The sequence below is a fragment of the Ursus maritimus genome, unplaced genomic scaffold (assembly GCF_017311325.1).
Source record: "Ursus maritimus isolate PB19 unplaced genomic scaffold, ASM1731132v1 scaffold_3, whole genome shotgun sequence".
Classification (NCBI taxonomy): domain Eukaryota; kingdom Metazoa; phylum Chordata; class Mammalia; order Carnivora; family Ursidae; genus Ursus; species Ursus maritimus.
Window position 1 is genome coordinate 26,979,927 of NW_024425563.1, and position 18,542 is coordinate 26,998,468.

Consider the following 18,542-nt stretch of genomic DNA (forward strand, 5'->3'; position numbering starts at 1 on the left):
TCTTAAATGTGATTTTCCTGAGTCCTGGATATGAATTTTCTTAAGTATTAGAGATTTTTCAATTTTAAAATGAAAGTGAATAAATCAACAATAAAGTATGAAAAGAGTCCAAATGTCCATCAGCTGATGAATGGATAAAGAAGGAATGGTATATAGATATACAGTGGAATATTACTCAGCCATCAAAAGAATGAAATCTTGCCATTTGCAATGACATGGATGAAGCTAGAGTGTATTATGCTAAGCGAAATAAGTCAGAGAAAGACAAATACCATATGATTCCACTCATGTAGAATTTAAGAAACAAAACAGATGAACATAGGGAAGGAAAGGAAAAATAAAATAGGATACAAACAGAGGGAGCAAACCATAAGAGACTTTTAACTCTAGAGAACAAACAGGGTAGAGGGAAGGGGGGGGTGGGGTAAATGGGTGATGGGCATTAAGGAGGGCACTTGTAATGAGCACTGGGTGTTATATGTAGGTGGTGAATCACTCGATTCTACTCCTGAAACTAATACTACACTATATATTAACTAATTTGAATTTAAATAAAATCTTGGGGAAAAAATGAAATGAAAGCGAATGCATGAGAAGATAAATATAACAAAGTTTTATGTATCTCCCTCGTAAAGTAGGATATTGTGGGTTTTTTCTCAAATAAAGCAAGTAAGAAGTTTGTGTTAATATTTATTGTTACTAACAACTTTCCCCTTATTTTATCTAGCCACCTTGCAAACAAGTTTGTGTCAAGCATAGAAGTAATTAATTTGGTAGTTTGTTTTTAAAACTCATCACAGTAAGGTATATTTCACTTTTAAAACAATTGAGGTATAATTTACATACAATAAAACACACATATTTATAAACTTAATTTTTATATATCTAAATACTAAAATTGATGAATTTTGACATGTGATATACTTGTGTAACCAGCACCCCCCCCCAAAAAGATTAAGAATATCTCTAACACCTTATAAAGTTCCCTATGTCTCTATCCAACCAGTTACTTTCTAATTCTTACCTCTCCTTCACCTGCCACTCCATCCCTAGCAATCACTTTTTGATTTCTATCACAATGGGTTATTTTTTGCGTGTTTGACTTCTTTCACTCAGCATGTTTTTGAGATTCATTTGTGTTATTGCATAGGTATTTGTTTTTATTGCTCAGTGGTGTTGCATTGAGGAATATATCACAGTTTATTTATGCATTCTCCTATTGATGGATGTTTAAGTTGTTTCCGTTTGGGACAGTTATAAATAAGGCTTCTGTTGAATGTTCTTGTATAAGTTTTTTATGTCACACATGTTTTTATTTCTTTGGGGTAAATATCTAGGGGAATAATTACATTGTTGTAGGAAGATGTATATTTATCTTTTATAACAAACTTTCAGATAGTTCTCTAAGTGGCTAGTGCCATTTTACACTTTGACCAACAGTGTATGGGACTTCTAGTTGTTCCATGTCTTCTCCAACATTTGGTATGGTGTCTTGATTTTGACCATTCTAGTAGGTGTGAAATAGTGTTTCAGAATGGTTTTTATTTGCATTTCCCTTACAGTTAATGATGTTGAACAACCTTTCATGTACTTATTGTCCATTTATGTATCTTTGTTTTTTATGTAGCTTTTCAACTGTTACTCACATATTTAGTGAGTTCTTTATTAATGACTTGTGGAGTGCTTTATATATTCTGGACACAAGGCCATTTATGTACCTCAAATATTTTCTCCCAGTCTGTGGTTTGCCTAATTATTTTCTAAGTGATTTCTGTTGACAGATTGGATTTTTTTAGTTTTGATGAGGTCTAATTCACCTTTGTTTCTTTTCCAGAAAATGCTTTTTGTGTTCTAAGAAGTCTTTATCTATGCCAAGGTTACAATGATAGTTAAGTGCTTTTTCTAGAAGTTTTGTGGTTCTAACTTTTTATGTTCAGGTTTCATTTCTAATTTTTTCATCTCTAATTGTATATGGAGTGCAGAAAGGGTCAAATGAGATGATCATTTGATTTTTCTTTTCTTTAGCGGTTCTTTTTTTTTTTTTTTTTCCCATACAGTTACTCATTTGATAATTGTAATTCATAAAAAAGAATCATCATGACCTAGTGGGGTCATCAAATACTTTACCTCATTAACAAAATAGAAAAAAAATCGTATAGATCATATAGATTTAACACAATCCCAGTCAAAATCCCAGAAGGAAAAAGTTGAAACACTTTTTTAAAAATTTAGATGGAAATTCAGGGCACCTAGAATAGCCAAAACAATCGTGAAAAAAGAAAAGTGTTGGTCCACCATACCTATTCATACGTACTAAGATTTTGATAAAGCTAAAATAATCAAATCATTGTTATATTGGCATTATGAAAAAGGTTCCAAGTCAATTCAGTGATGAAGCGTAAGACTTGCCTCTCTCTTCTATGAATGGAGGTTGAAATGGAAGCAGGTTCCTGTGGTTTGTGGCTTTAAAATATTAGAAATGGGCATGCATTAACTTGCGGTTTTCACCATTTCGTATTGATGTTTATGACTAATTGAGATGCCAAGAAGAGAACTGTTGTCATTTTTGTAAAAATAATGTAAATACTACAGATAAGCAATTTTTACCTTTCTGAAAAAGTATTTAAAATAATTTTGGTAATGTAGCAATAATTAATATGATTTTAAGAAAGACACACCTTTCAATTGAGTTGAGCTAATGAATGAGTGCAAAATGCATATAAAATACTGTGTGGGGTCAGGTGTACATAATTGTTTTCAGAGGATGAATGGTGTATTGGTGAAGCAGACCCTGTGTAGGGACCTGTCACAAGTCATTCAATGATATGTGCTTCATTGGAGGTGTAAATGAAACACTATGGGAATATGCGGAGGGAGAAGTGTTTGAGGAAATAGGGGAAAAACTACATCAAGAGTGATATTTGAACTAGGTATATGGAATTTGAAAAGTATCAAACATAATGTTACAGCAGAGTAAACAAACATCGTAAGTTAAGATGAAAAGTATGGTATGTATGGGCATCTGCAGATTATTTGGCTGTTGTCTGATATATACTGGGTTAATAGTAGGGGATGAAGGTAAAGTTGTTAATTGCCTCAGGTTAAGAAAGTGCTTGAATCCTTGCCAAACAGTTGGACCTTATTCTTGTCAAATAGGAACATATTATGTTTTTTGAGCATGAATCTATACATTAAAAAGTAATTGATGGGATGCCTGGGTTGTTCAGTCCGTTAAGCCTCTGCCTTCGGCTCAGGTCATGATCTCAGGGTCCTGGGATCAAGCCCCTCATCCAGCTCCCTGCTCAGCGGGGAATCTCTTTCTGCCTCTGTGTGCATGCTTGCTCTCCCCCCCCTCTCTCTCTTGCAAATAAATAAAATCTTAAAAAAAAAAGAAAGAAAAGCATTAAAAAAAGAGATAATTGACTAGAATATATGGAAAATAAAATAAAGGCAGAGTGTCCTCTTAGGCTATTAAAATACTTCAGGCCAAAGGAAGGTATAAATTTCAGATCCCCATGTATACAGTTGTGCATATACATATAGTAGAAAAAGTGTCCTTTCTCGATTTCCATTAAGAACTCAGAGGTATGAGAATGTACTGAATATAAAATTTTATTTTAATAAGTTTATTGTTAAGGTTCTTTGGTACAAATAACAGAAACTAGTTCTGGCTAGCTTAAGGAAAAGGAATTTATTGACTATCAGAGGATCCCTTGGAATCGGGAACAGAATTGAACAAATTTCAGGAACATCAAGAGGCTGGTGGAACAATAGCAGGAGTTGGTGGAACTTCTCTCAATTCCAGTCATCTCCTCCCTCAACCCTTAGTCCTGTGATTCAGTTTGGAATTCTCAATTTTTGGGGGAGAATCTGTCTTGAGCTTCAGCACAGGTGCTTGTCCCTGGAGAGAGGCAGTGGGTTTCTAACATCCGAAGTATTAGGGGTGAGGGACAGGCAGTCCCTGCTTAAGGTAGTTTTACCATGTGTGTAAAAGTTAGTGAAATTTTTGTTGAGATGTAGTACACGATTATTTATTTAGTGTGTCACTGACCTAAACCTTCTTTAGGTGCCATCCTTGAACTGGGGATGCCTGGGTGGCTCAGTCGGTTGGGTGTCAGACTCTTGATTTTGGCTCAGGTCGTGATTTCAGGGTCCTGGGTTCGGACCCTGTGTTGGGCTCTGCGCTCAGGGTGGAGTCTGTTTGTCCCTCTCCCTCTGCTCCTCCCCCAGCTCTGGGCTCTCTTGCTCTCTCTCTCAAATAAATAAATAAAATCTTAAAAAAATATTTACTGTAACTGAGGTGCTTTTGTAGTTAAATTCTGATCCTAGATTTGCAGGCCATAAAGGTGTAAGGGTGTCTTTCATCTTTTTGCAAGCTTAGGGTTCTTTCTGGTTCTCCTTATTTTAACTGACCAACTTGCTGAAAACAGGAAATGTTAGTCCTCTGATTACTAGTTTCTGTAAGCTAGTAGTAGAGCTTTGAAATGATCTGATTAGAAATGTAGCAACTGATAATCTGATAATAGCAGTGTCATAATAATTAACATTCAGTAAGTACATACAATGAATGACCTCCAATTTTCTAAGTACTTTCTGTGTTATTATTTTATTTAATTTTAATCACCCTATGATGAAGAAATTGTTCTGAGCATCTCACATGTATTAACTAATTTACCTTATAACACAAAATGAAGTTAGTAATATTATCCCCATTTTGCAGATCAGGAAATGGATAGGGAAGTGAAGTGCATAATCACCTAAAATCACTTAGCAAGTAAATGGTGTGATCTATCCCAGAGTGTGTGCTTTAGTCCTCACATTATTCTTCCCTAGATGTCTCTGATTCTCTGCCCTCACCTTGTCCCCAGTGAGAATTCAGGGTTTGCTTCTCAGCCTTCCCAGAGCAGGTTTTTTCTGCTTTCATTTGGGTACATTTCATGTGGTACGTTTTTATTTGGTAGCATACTTTGTTATTTTTTAAAACATATTTCCCTAACTAGGTTATTAACTCATCAAAGACAGAGACCAGCCCTTAATTGTCTTTCTATTCTCAGCATATAATAAATATCTGTTAAATTGAATTTAATACCCTATTCAAACTTTGTCTCCAAGTTAGCCAGACATTTTCATGAATAAGATTTTATTAATTCTTTTTATTATGAATGTTCCTTGTTTAATGATACCAACTCTGTTCTACCCTTGACCTTATAAATTCCATGTCTTAGTCTAAGAAAGTATTTATATAAAACCTCTTCCCTAAGATTTTCCAGAGCAGTACTGTCCAATGAAACTTTTAATGGACATTCTGTCCATTTAATAAGTGGTTACCCTTGGCTTTTGAGCATTTGAAATGTGGCTAGTATGACCAAGGACCTGAATTTTCAACTTTAAATAGCTACTTGTGGCTATTGACCTCTTTATTAGTGTAGCTCCAAAGAGCAGAAAGGTATCTAAAACCAAATAGCATCCTTCCACCTCCTGCCTAGCCACCCAGATAAGGCACTCACCTGGAGAGGACAATAACATTGTGTAACATTTCTTTGGCTCAAAGTTAATTAGTTCCCAAATAATTTAAGCATTAAAAAAAATAAAACATTCAAGTTATTAAATATTTACATGGGATCCAGGCCACCCATTCCATTTAGAGAGAAAATCATTAGCTTGTTGTTTTGCCTTTATAGCAGCACTTAGTGTAATATTAGAGAGTAGAATTTTATTATATAAAATCCTAACATTTTCCCCTGCCCCCCAAGTTTGTGGTTTATTAATAGTAAAGATGTTTAAAAAAAAAAAAAAACATAACATGATCTTCCTTTTCTTTTAATATAGTCTGCTTCCTACTCCTTTGTGGTAGTTGCACTTAAACATCTAGTTAGGAATGTTCATTCAGTTTCAGTAATGGTAACTGGAGTTAGAAATATTAGTTCATGCATTTTGAGTAAAAAGTGCCTTTTGAAACTAACAATATTGAGCTTTCTGAGGAAGTATGTAAAACCTAGTTTATTAAATAAATGATTTTTCAAATTATTGACTAGATTATTATTAATGTTTTGCATTATGATTTTAAGTCTGAAATTGTTCATAAAATATAAATTTTTTTTTTTTTTAAAGATTTTATTTATTTATGTGACAGAGAGACAGCCAGCGAGAGAGGGAACACAGCAGGCGAGTGAGAGAGGAAGAAGCAGGCTCCTAGCGGAGGAGCCCGATGTGGGACTCGATCCCGGAACGCTGGGATCACGCCCTGAGCCGAAGGCAGACACTTTTAACGACTGCGCTACCCAGGCGCCCCTATAAAATATAAATTTTTTAATTGAAGAATAATTGAAATATATTAGTTTCAGGGTACAGCATAGTGATTTAATATTTATATACATTGCAAAGGGATCACCATAAGAAGTCTAGTTACCATAAAGTATAATTCTTAAAAACAACTTTAGGAAGGTTTTTGCCTTTCCTTTTTTTTCTTTTCTAAGTCTTATACATAATGTATGAGAGAGTCTCAAATGTTGAATTTAAAGTCCTTAGGTTGTATGTTGAATTTAAACTGTCTTCGGTTTACTCTCAGATTAACCTTCTCTTTGCATGTCTTTTCCCCATCTTGATGGTACATACGAAAGTGAAGCAAATTAAATGTGTGTATGTATATAATATATAATGTGTACAAAAGAAATGTGCATATATATCTATTATGTGTACATACATGTATGTATGTATATAGAATATGTACACATATCCTTGTGACTATAAAAGCTTGGATAATTATGGGTTGCTGCATATAGAATAACAAATAGGGAAGAGAAAGCCAAATGAATTTTATTTAAACTTGCTTGTATTGATTAATCATGTTTAAGAGTTCAGAAGACTCAGAGGGAAGGTTTGTGAAAGAAATCATAGACTTTGGCCTTCATTACAGTCATAGGCTATCTCTTTATAGTAGCCAAAGTTTGCTTTTTTATTACTTTATGCCTTCAGATACTATAGTATGTTATGTTAGTATAGTATGTTATTTTCAGCAGTGTTCACTTTTAATTTTTAAGGGGAAGGCTTTTTAAAAGCTACTAGAAATTCTTCCTGAGTTACAGTTCACAAAGATCTTTTTTCCTCCAGACTTATACCATGATATGACTTGAATAGGTCTTTTTCTTTCTTCTGTGTATTTTCAAATCAATATTTAGTTTTTTGAAAAGCTAAGAGTCACCTGGTTTAAAATCAAAATGTATGAAAGTGAGAAGTTTCTTCTCCATCCTATCTTGCATTTGCCTAGTCCTTTCTTCCCTGACATAACACCTGTACATACACAAAACAGCAACTGTGTCCCTTTCCAGTTTTATGCATACTGAGGCAAAGACTGATTCTTGCTGCTGGTGTTGTGCACAAATGTTAACATACTATACCTTTCATTTTACAGTTTGCTTTTTTCTCACATAACAATGTATCTTGAGAATTTTTATCATTACTTAGGGCCTCTTCATTCTCTTTTTTTTTAAGCAGCTCTATAGTATCTCATTGTATAGTTGAATTTAATGAGTTGAGTGGTTATTTTTCTTGGTGACTTAGAAAATTCCAGTTGCCTGAATGATTTTGGATAATATTAAGGTTCTGAAGATCTGAATTAACAAATATAAGATTTGAAGTATTCCAGTGATTTTGATGGAAGGCTTTCTAAAATGTGTTACTCTTTTAGTGTGGTTTAGTAAAATAGACCAAACACATTACTAAACCTATTTTAACTTCTGTATGATAAACTAGGTCATCTATGTGAACAGTTTGGGTACCATATATTTTACTATGCTATGTTTCCTTGCTCCAAAGGAAATATATCATTATTATAAGATGCAAATTGTCATATCATGCTGCATCATGAATTTATTCATTTTGTCTGTGGTTAAGACTTAACTTTTTTTAGGGTTATTGCCAGTCAGTTATAGCTTTTCTTTCACTCTGTATGTTATATTATCTTTGTTTATGTAATATTTAGCATCCCTGCTAATTATTAGATACTTTTATCTCAGTATTTTGTAGATCTGTTACTGTTTTGCATAAGCAAGATCATTTGAGTAATGCTTCCCTATATTTTCTGAGTATGTGGGCTCTCTTGCAAAGGATTTATGGCAGATCAACTGGGCTTCCTTTCAGAGAATTAGTAGTAGTAGTACCTATGTGTACTAATGGGAAAACTCTTGTACTGTCCACATCAGAGATCATAATTTTTCCTATTCCAAGTAGTTATTTATTTATTTATGTTGAAATATAGTTGACATACAATCTTATTAGTTTTAGGTGTACAGCATACGCTCACCACCAAAAGTGTAGTTGCCATCTGTCACCATACAACATTATTACAGTATTATTGACTATGTTCCCTGTGGTTTTTTTAATGAACTTTTAAGTTTCTCACCATGTTTGCTTCTTACAGACTTTTTAATTCTATATTTCATTTTATTATAATCTTTAGCATTTCCTGTCCACTAAAAAATGTTTAACCTGACCATTGGTGTAGTTTGAGAGGACCTAATTCCTAACCAGTCCACTGACTTTTGAAGAGAATCTTCTTGGTAAGACCCAGTGAAAAGAAAAACTGCTTCCTCCTTCTGAGTTTTGATGACTGAAGCTAACTAAAGTGTCTTGTTAGGCAAGCTAATGTTGCTTATTCTCATAAATAATGGGATGTTAACAGTCGGTTAAGTTGTAACACTTTTTGAGGAAGTCAGGGAAGGGATATGATCGATGACATCTGAACTGAAGTTTGAAAGGTAAGCAGAATTAGCCGGGTAAAAGGAGGGTGAGAGAGGGTGTTTTATTTTTGAGAGCACAGACTTGAAATCGAAGATCAGGAGGTGAAAGCAGATAACGGTTTAGAGGGAGACGGTCCCATGTGTCTTCTGTATACCCTGTGATAGAGGAGAATGAAGCTGCGCATGCATTTCTTTTTGCGATGGGGAGCAAATTATTTCCTCCATCATTTTGCTAATGTTCTGCACTGTTTAGAACACATGTAAATATTATCTATTTCATTTTACCAGACTGATAAGGAATCCATAGATCAGGTCAGAAAGAAGAATAATCAAAACAAATTCTTGCTGAAAAAGAGATGACCTGAGAAGTTGGGTTGTTGGGGACACATCATGGAAGTGAAAATGTTATTACCATTACACAGATATAAGTATGCTGCAGTTAGTGGGGAACAGTTTACATCTCCAGTTTTGTAGCATCATAGCTACAGTAATTAGCCCTGTGCCTATCACATAACAAGTATTCAACAGTTAGTTAAATGAATGATTAAAAATTAAATACCTATGATTGGGAATTGCCAGGAAAACCGGTTTAGATTCAGTATTAATTTTCTGAGTTGCTCAACAGTAAGAGTTTTTTCCCCTCAAGTTGTGAACTCTCCATTACAGCAAGATTCAAGCACACGTTATTTAATCATCTTAATAGAATGTTATGTGAAGGATTTTTACTTTGGGTAGAAGATCGACTATAAAAGACTTGCAACCCATCCACATCCACACACACATACCCATTGGCCTTTCACACGTTTTTTGAGTGGTTTTTTGAAGTTGCTTGGCCACAGTTTTCTTATGTGGGTAAGGTCATTGTATGTTAAAAAGTTACTACATTAAATTTAGTTAGGCAAAAGGAATATATTGACTTAGATAATTCATTTTTTTTCAGATACAGAGTCCTGTTGCTGCCATTGATGCATCATTTTCTTAACCCAAGTAAGGCTGATCCAGGTTTTGTGGCCTGAAACATAGACAGTTTGGAGGGACTCTCTTCAAAAAAAGAATCCAAAATTAAATATAAAAATGAATGGTTATTTAGTATGAGAAAAGATCACAACAAAAAAAGATACCATAAGCATCACAAAATCCAGAACAATAGCTTATTGCTTATTATAACTTATTTCTGTTATTAATAACTGACTGATACACCTTCTAGATACTTTTTTCCTATCTACTTTGGCTACATAATCATTGAACACCTCTTCACATGACAACAATCTTGTATTTTTTTCTAGAGAGAACCTTTCCTCTTACATATAGCTTGCAAACTATAGCCTGCATACTAAATCCAGCCTGCTTGTGTTTGTAAATGAAGTTTTATTGGAACATATGCATCTCTAAATTATCTATGGCTGCTTTTGCACACACACAGCGGCAGAGGTAAAAGAGACCAAATAGCCCACAAAGCCTAAATATTAACTCTTGGCACTTTACAGAAAAAGACTCCTGCTCTAGTATGTTTGATCAAAATGTTGATAGTTGTGAAGCTGAAAAAAATTTCCTGAAACCAGTTAATGGTAATAATACATCTAATTTCCTTCAGTTTTTTTAGAGGGTGCTTCTTGCCTGGGGAAAACTCCAGCACTTTGATCTTAGTTGGCTGGCCCACTCCACCATCCCCAGAAATATTCGTGAAGTTTGGGCTTAGTATACCACCCCAGCAGGCAGCTAGACAGTACTCATTCAGACCTTTTCCTTGGGGTTAAAGATTGGGTCTGGATGCATTTTGTGGTCCAAGAGGGGACAGGTTATTTGCTGGGGCTGGGCAGATGTTGAGATAGTATATTCTTGATGGAAGTACCAGGATCACCTTCAAGGATAGCTAGAGAGGAGTCCTTAGCATGAGGCTGGGGTTGCTGCTACCTCATGTGCTCCCCAAAGGAGAACAAGCCAAACCTTGTAAGGGGCTCTTCCAAGTAAATGACCCTGACACTTAAACTGATTGACTTCATGGTAAATCTACCTATGTCCCTGGGACATATACATATGTACATAAGATATATATATATAACTTACATCTGTTTGAAGTTTTCTTTTCATAAAGATCCTTTCTTCTCATGCAATAGCAATCCTCTGTTTTCTACCACCACTAACCTCCCCCTCTACTCCCCCAAAATAAGGTAAACCAAATGGGATCAGTAGAGGAATAAAATTATATTAAGGATATATAGTTCTTTGAGAATCATTTAAATAGGATAGGGCAAAAATATAACAAATTAGGAACTGAGATGAATCAATGAGTAGTGTATGGTAAATATAAAATGAGCATCTGATTGTGAAATTTGTCCAGAGCTGACCAAGATGACCTTTGGCAAGTAAACTGACCTCTTCTGTAAAATGAGGGAATTGGATTATACTCTGGATAAATTTATGGTGAAATGGTATTGGGTTCAGGAATACTGAAATCCCATTAGTGATCAAAGTACCTACCTTTCCATCTTCTCTTCCCAAACTGTTATTTGCACACAAAAGTGGTAGCAGAATAAAATCTGTATTTTTTATAATAAATAAATGTGTATATTTTATAATAAAAATCTATAATATACTTATGTTTTATACACATAAAATATTCGTACCATTTTATAAATATGTAATATATATTATATGTTTTATGAAACAATATGCTTTATATATTTTATAATTTTATAATATATTTTATACACTCACACATATATTGTTACCAGGGCTTGGGTCTCAGCTGGTAAATGTTAACCTTTGATCAGCTAAGGTGGTAACCCTAGGGAACCTACTTCCCACCTCCATCTTCATTCCCTGAAAATTGAAACCCACACTTTAGGTTTTACCATAGGTTTTACTGACCTTGTGAGAGAGAAGCAGACAAAGGGAAGAGGAGACAGAAAAGAAAGGAAGAAAAACTCCTTTAAGCAGGTCCACTTACCCTGCAGGGATGGGTGAGGCAGAGGAGAGCAAGCCAACACCTGTTTGCTGCCCTTTTAACACAGTGTCCTCATCTATTCGCAAACATAACCCAGTCTGTAATGAGATCAGTATCACTCTCACCTTTATCTATATATGGTTATCCTTCAAGTAGAAAATTAAGAGTACAGTAAACCTTGCCATTTGTGGTTTTAGCATCTATAATTTTGATTGTAGTAATGGTAAAGGTCTTTGCCACATAATTTATAATTTTTTGATGTATGAATTTAAATCACAGGCAACATATGAGATTGATGTGTGGCTACGAGTGGTTTAGTGAGCGAGCCTAGTCTCTTGTTCAGTACATATTTTTTAGTAAGGCTTTTGGATATAAAATATATTTTAAAAATGATTCTAGAAAAGAAAATGCATTGATAGAGTGAGATCTAGAACTTTTATGGTTTGTATATAAAAAATTTTGGTGACTTTACTGGTAATTTTAAACACATATTCAATACAAATGAATGGGAGGAAGGAGCTTGCACCATCTATTATAGGTTATTATTATATTAAAAAATAATCTCCTACGTATTGCTGCAAACAAACCACCTAAAAATGTTGTGACTTAAAGCAGTATTGATTTTTTTTTTTTTTTTTTTTAATGATTCTGTGGCTTGGTGGGGTGGCTACTTTGTCACCTCTACTCACTCATGCAATGGCATTCAGCTGGCAGGTCTAATGGGAACTGGGCTTAGCAAAGTCAAGTAATATGATGGGGGCCTTGCTCTCCACATACTTTTCACCCCAAGATTTTAGGGCAGCAGAGGGCAAGCCACATTGTACAAGTATTTTTCAAGCTTCACATTTGCAGAGGTTCTGTTAGTCAAAGTAAGTGATACGAACAAACCCAGGGTCAGTGGGGGAGGAGAGTGTACCAGAACTGGGATACTAAGAGGCATCAAAAGCCATTATAGAACGATAAACCACTGTACCACATCTCCAGACAAGGTTTCTAAACTACACGTGGCTGTTTCTCTCTCTAAACCACAGAGGTGAGCTATTTTTTGATGTTACTTTAATAAGAAGTCTGTAACTTCATTCCATGCCACTGTGCTCTTTCTCAGCTCCCCAAACTCCCTTAGCACTTTCCCATGGTAAGGTGTTTGTTGATATGTCTGCATAGAATGCTGTTTCCTCTCCTCTTCCCTTTACCCCTTTGCTCACCTGACTCATTCAGTTTCATCCTTCAGGTAAATTGTCACTTTTGGGGAAGGCTTCCCATGCTGGGTAGGTTTTACATTTTTCCTGCATACTGAATTTTAGCTTATAGCATTTGTAATAGTTACTAATGTCTGTGTGCCCATTAGAACACATTTCATGAGGACCATGCCTGTGTAATAAATTTTTTACTCGACCTCACTTTCATTCCCACCCACCTCTATCACAGTTCCATGTACGCAGTAGGTACTCAGTAAACACTTGGTAAATGAGTATGCCTAACATGGTTGTTTTCTTAGACAGCTGCTAAGGCCTAAAAGACTGTTTCTGCTTGATCCGTAGGACAGCAGCTGTTCTCACGTGGCTCCACTTTTTTTCATTATTGGGATTCTGTTACCACTTTAGTCTTCTTCCTCTTCTAGTCCTCCAACTTCACTTTTTAAAAAATTACTGTTTCTTGTGGAGTCTTCTGTCTTTGATGTATTTTTTAATCTCTACCTTTTTCTGTTGTTTTTTCTTCTTTTTCTGGTTCACATTGTGGGAATTACCAGGTGATAAAATCTCTCTTTTCCAGAGTAAGTTATTTGTGTTTTCTTTTCCTGGATAATTTTCACTGATACTCACCAGTCAGGACTCTTGCTTCTGTTTTTTAAATTGCTGGTTTCTGTATTGGGATTTTTAGGTGGCCATGTAACTGAGGTGTTTTTATACTTTAATTATTTCAAAAACGGCTCCTTGAGATCACTGCATAAAGTAATTATGAGAATTCAACCAGATTCCTTGTTTAAATAATTTTTAATTTTTAATTGACGTATAGCAAAATTATTTTTCTTTACTTTTGTAATTTCTTTTATGCTTTATATTAAAATTTTATATTCATGATACTAATGGGACATTTCACATGAATATATCATCAGAGTATTTAAAATAGCTTTATGTAGTAAGAAAACCTAGGATGGCTTTTCCTGGATTAGTTTTTAGGACCTTGGGTATACACACACACACACACACACACACACACACACACACACATAAAAGCTGGAGTGTTTTGACTATTAATCTAGGCCATTGTGACCATAGAAAAGACTTATTTATTCAATCATGTGATATTTTTCCACACTCAATTTATTTTGGATATTAATTGAATGTATGTATCTTTAAAAATTATTTCCTGTAACAACATTGTGTATTTTTTGGATTATTAAAATAATAATAGTTGTAGACAGTTATTCACTATTAAGTCCCCTTAGTACTTGTAGGCAGTTGGTTGTCAAGCAAGAATCTATAAGACCTAGTATCTTCTAGTTTTTTCCCTGTCATTAGCTGATTCTACAATAAAAGAAACATCTATTTTCCTGATCTAAAATTCTTATTCTGACCTGTTAAATAACGTGGTTGTTCTGATAATGTGAAAAGAATTTAAACTATAGAAATGGCGGATATTTGTGATTTAAATCTTCGGATGAAGTTTCTTTTAACAAAGTTGGCGTCAGTATAGAAGGAATTTGAAGAAGTGGTAGTTTTCTTAGTTTTGGGTCAGTGTGGGTGGTGCTTTATATATGGACAGGTAGCAGTGGCTCTGAGAAGAGAACCACCTTCCCAAGACTGTCATGGCTGTGGAAGGAGGCTGAGAGTCTTACACTTTATGAATCATTTGGGCTTTAAAATTTTTTAATTTCAAAATAATTTCATACTTACAGAAAAGTTACAAATATAGTACAAATAATTTTTGCATATCTTTCATGCAGATTTGTCAAGCATTTATAACAGTTTACCAGGGTTTCTTCTATTTATATACACATACATATTATTATTTTCAGAATCACTTGAGAGTAACTTGCCAATATAATGCCCCTTTATAATACTTTGAGATGCATATCCTTTAAAAAATTTATTTATTTATGTGTGAGAGAGAAAGAGTGTATGTGAGTGAGCAGAGGGGAGGGGCAGAGGGAGGGGGAGAGAGAAACTTTAGTGGACTCCCCATTGAGCATAGCGCCTGATGCCAGGCTCTGCCATGCTCCGTCTCACAATCCTGAGATCAGGACCTAAGCTGAAACCAACTCAACTGGGCCACCCAGACGTCCCCAAGATGTGAATCCTAAAATCAAGGGCATTATCATAGTATTACCAAAATCAGAATATGTAATTTTTAATTTAGCAAATGTATGCTTACTTGGACCAAAGTGTAGGTGAAGTGAAAGTATAGTCTAGAAATTATATTTTCTATACTTATGGTACAGAAACTGTTTAGGTGCTTAAGGGAATTAGAGTCTACTTAATGGGTAATAAATCAATACAGAAAATTATTCTGTTTTAGAATTAAATCTGTGATGTAATAAGATTTACACAAGGTATTCAAAAAGGTACTCTAGAGATACAAAAAAAGCAGAGTCATTGAACATAGGGAATCAGGGAAATCATTCCTGACAGTGCAGAGTAATAAGCCTGAGAGGTAAAAATGCCCTATCGAAGGACAGTGGGAGGGAGTCACATCCCAGAATTCATCCTTTATCTTATTTTCGCCCTTGACAAAGTTCTGATGATGAATATGCTATGGCAGTAATTTAGTACTGAAATACCAGGAATGCGTAAGATAGGACAGGTGCTATTTCTACAGAAGTTGATACAGTACTTTTTCCCTTTAATTAACAAATTTTAACCCTAACATTATTGGGCTAATAGATTTCCTTTCCTAAGCACTTGTCCGTACGTTGTTTTTTAATAATACCTTCTCAGTTATGAAAGACAAGAAGTAATGGAGTTGATTAGCCGTAATTACTTTAAAGGAATGGAAAGAATGTTTTTAAAAACTTAATTAAGCCACTGTCAATCTAGAGCTTAAGGGACAGTCACTGTTTTTTTATATTTCTAGCATTTATATATTAAACTTTAAGCGTATAAGCTATTCTTGCATTCACTATAATTTTTCTGGAGTAATCAGAAAGGGCTTTATATACTTTTCAGACTTAGCAAGTTTAAGATAAAAGGAAGTGAAAGAGGCATTCTCAGACTGATAATACGATTGTAGCAAAATTTTGAAAATCCAGTTACTGAAAATAGGTTATGATTAGGTGGTTTCTTCAGTATTAAAATTTTATAAATTGTTTTATAAGGTTTATAGTGCCAGCCATTTTTATGTGGAATGTTATTGAACTGTTTCACGGGTCTTTATTTCTTAAGCAGATGTTTTAAGAATTTGTTTTAAATTTATATAAATGTTTAAATGTAGATTTTAATTTTTTGGTTTTTTTTTAAGTTCACATATACATTCAGTGTTTTACGTTATATTTGGTCATTTGGCAAGAGAATTTCCATAATGGAATTTCACTCTATTTGATAATACATTGTTTTCTTCACAAGCTGTTACTTCTTGTTTTTTGGTTTAAAAAAAAAAAGTAAATGATTTTTTTTTGAAGATTTATTTATTTATTTATTTATTTGAGAGAGAGCGTGTGCTTGCGTTCCTGCCTGAGGTGGGGAAGGGGGAGAGGGATACCAGTGGACTCCCTACAGAGTGGGGAGCAGACGGTGGGCTCTGTCTGATGATCCCTGAGATCATGACCTGAGCTGAAATCAAGAGTTGGACGCCCAACCGACTGAGCCACCCAGATGCCCCTAAAAGGACTTTTTAGAGGGTTTTTTTTCTTGGTATCTACTTTCCTAGTTGTTTTTCTTTTTAGAAATGAATGCATTTTGACAGCATCATACTAAAAGAGCTGTAATTTATATGAATTTGACTTAGAAAATAAATTTATTCATCTGATTTTGAATCCTTCAGCCTGGTCTTTGATACTTTTAGATAATATATGCAAAATCCTTTTTCTTAAAGTTTTTAGTGTTAGGAGTTTGAGGTCAGGGAACCCAAGCAGATGATGATATGTATTATAATTGCAGAAGAGCAAAGTATGTTTTGAGCAGGCCAAAGTCATACTGAACATTCTTCAGTGTCCTTTTTTAAGCCCAATATTCTAGTATATACATTTTTTATGTTTCTAAGCGATTTCATAATTTTTTTTAACGGCTCTTGTGGAAATTTTCCTGCTGCTTTGTGTCCTATTCATGACTCTGAAATTCAAAGATGAGGGGTGCCTGGGTGGCTCAGTCATTAAGCATCTGCCTTCGGCTCAGCATGATCCCAGGGTCCTGGGATCAAGCCCTGCATCAGGCTCCCTGATCTGCTGGAAGCCTGCTTCCTCTCTCCCATTCCCCCTACTTCTGTTCCTTTCTCTCTGGCTGTCTCTATGTCTGTCAAATAAATAAATAAAATCTTTAAAAAAAAAAAAGAAAAAGATGAGTCTGGTCTACAAAAGTTAAAAACATAACATGACGTAGTGTTACTTATGAAAGTCTTTATACAATTTTGGTCCCCAAAAGTACACTGATCTTACATTTTTTACTTTATTATTATAAAAGACCTGTATATATATATTAGCTCTTTGGAATTCTCTTATAAAAGGAGGGCATTCCCCAGCCATAGTTAAGTAACCTAAAACAGCTTTATCTCTAAATCTTAATGTAGTCTGTTTTTTTTAACAATGCCCAGTATTCATTGAACTGATGTACTGTTCTTACTTAAATCATCCGTCACTTCTGGTTTTTTAAATTCCTTTTATTTAAAAAACCATAACTAATGTATTTATTTATATAGATATTTTGTTTCATATTTATATAACAAATAATAAATTTTTGTTGTATTTTAAATTATTTCCTTGATTTCCGGTTTTGGAGTGAATTACTAGATTTAGACCAGAAAACATGATTATTATTTTCAGAGGATTTGTAAGTGCTGTGTATCACTCTTTCAGAAACTAAAATCGAATAGTTACATCTGAGATTATAATATAAAAAAAAAACTTTTATTTAGAATTAAACTAACGTTTCCATTATTTCATGATGCGGTCATGAGGGAGGTGGCAACATGGTAAAACTTAATGTGCTATGTTCCTTGTGTGTAACTATTAGCTCTTCTCTTACACATCTAAAAGTGTACTAATTATTAGGCATATCCTTGGGAAAATTAGTACAATAATAACTCAAATAATTCTTCATATCTTCAGCATAGCTCTCAAGTATAGCTTTCAAGCATGGCCATGTGCAAGTCACTTAATATCTTTTTTCCCTCAGTTTTGCCATCTTTAAAAAAGGTGATATTAGAGGGGCTCAGTTGGTTAAGTGTCTGCCTTCAGCTCAGGTCATAATCCCGGGGTCCTGGGATCAAGGCCGCACTGGGCTCCCTACTGAGTGGGGTGCCTGCTTCTCCCTCTCCCTCTGCCTGCCGCTCCTCTTGCTTGCCTCTCTCTGTCAAATAAAATCTTTAAAAAATATAAAAAAGGTGATATTAGAATCTATCTTCCAGGATGATGATATGTTCAAAGCGTCCAGCACTATAATTAGTACCTTCAAATCTTGCTTTCAAGTTTGATTTAGTACCATACTAAAGTAGTTACTGGCTATAAGGACAGTCAGCCTTTACTAACACTACTACTTCATTACTTAAACATTCACTGTATTAGAAAATGGTATAGTAGTCCTCCCTTATCCATGATTTTGTTCTCCCCAGTTTCCGTTACCCATGGTCAGTCAACTGCGGTTTGGAAGCAGATGATCCTCCTTCTGACATATTGTCAGAAGGTCAGTAGTATCCTACTGCTACGT

General features: G+C 34.6%; 1 protein-coding gene across 2 annotated transcripts in view; it reads left to right on the plus strand.

The window, feature by feature from the left end:
• WASL (WASP like actin nucleation promoting factor) overlaps positions 1-18,542 on the plus strand; it is a 64,160-nt gene that overhangs the window by 13,926 nt on the left and 31,692 nt on the right. Inside the window, exon 2 of one of the 2 annotated variants that reach the window (XM_040644061.1) lies at positions 8,459-8,558. The exons of the other annotated variant lie outside the window; for it this stretch is intronic. The gene's annotated coding sequence lies outside the window, so the exon portion shown is untranslated. The remainder of the gene's footprint in view (positions 1-8,458; positions 8,559-18,542) is intronic. 2 annotated transcript variants of the gene reach the window in all.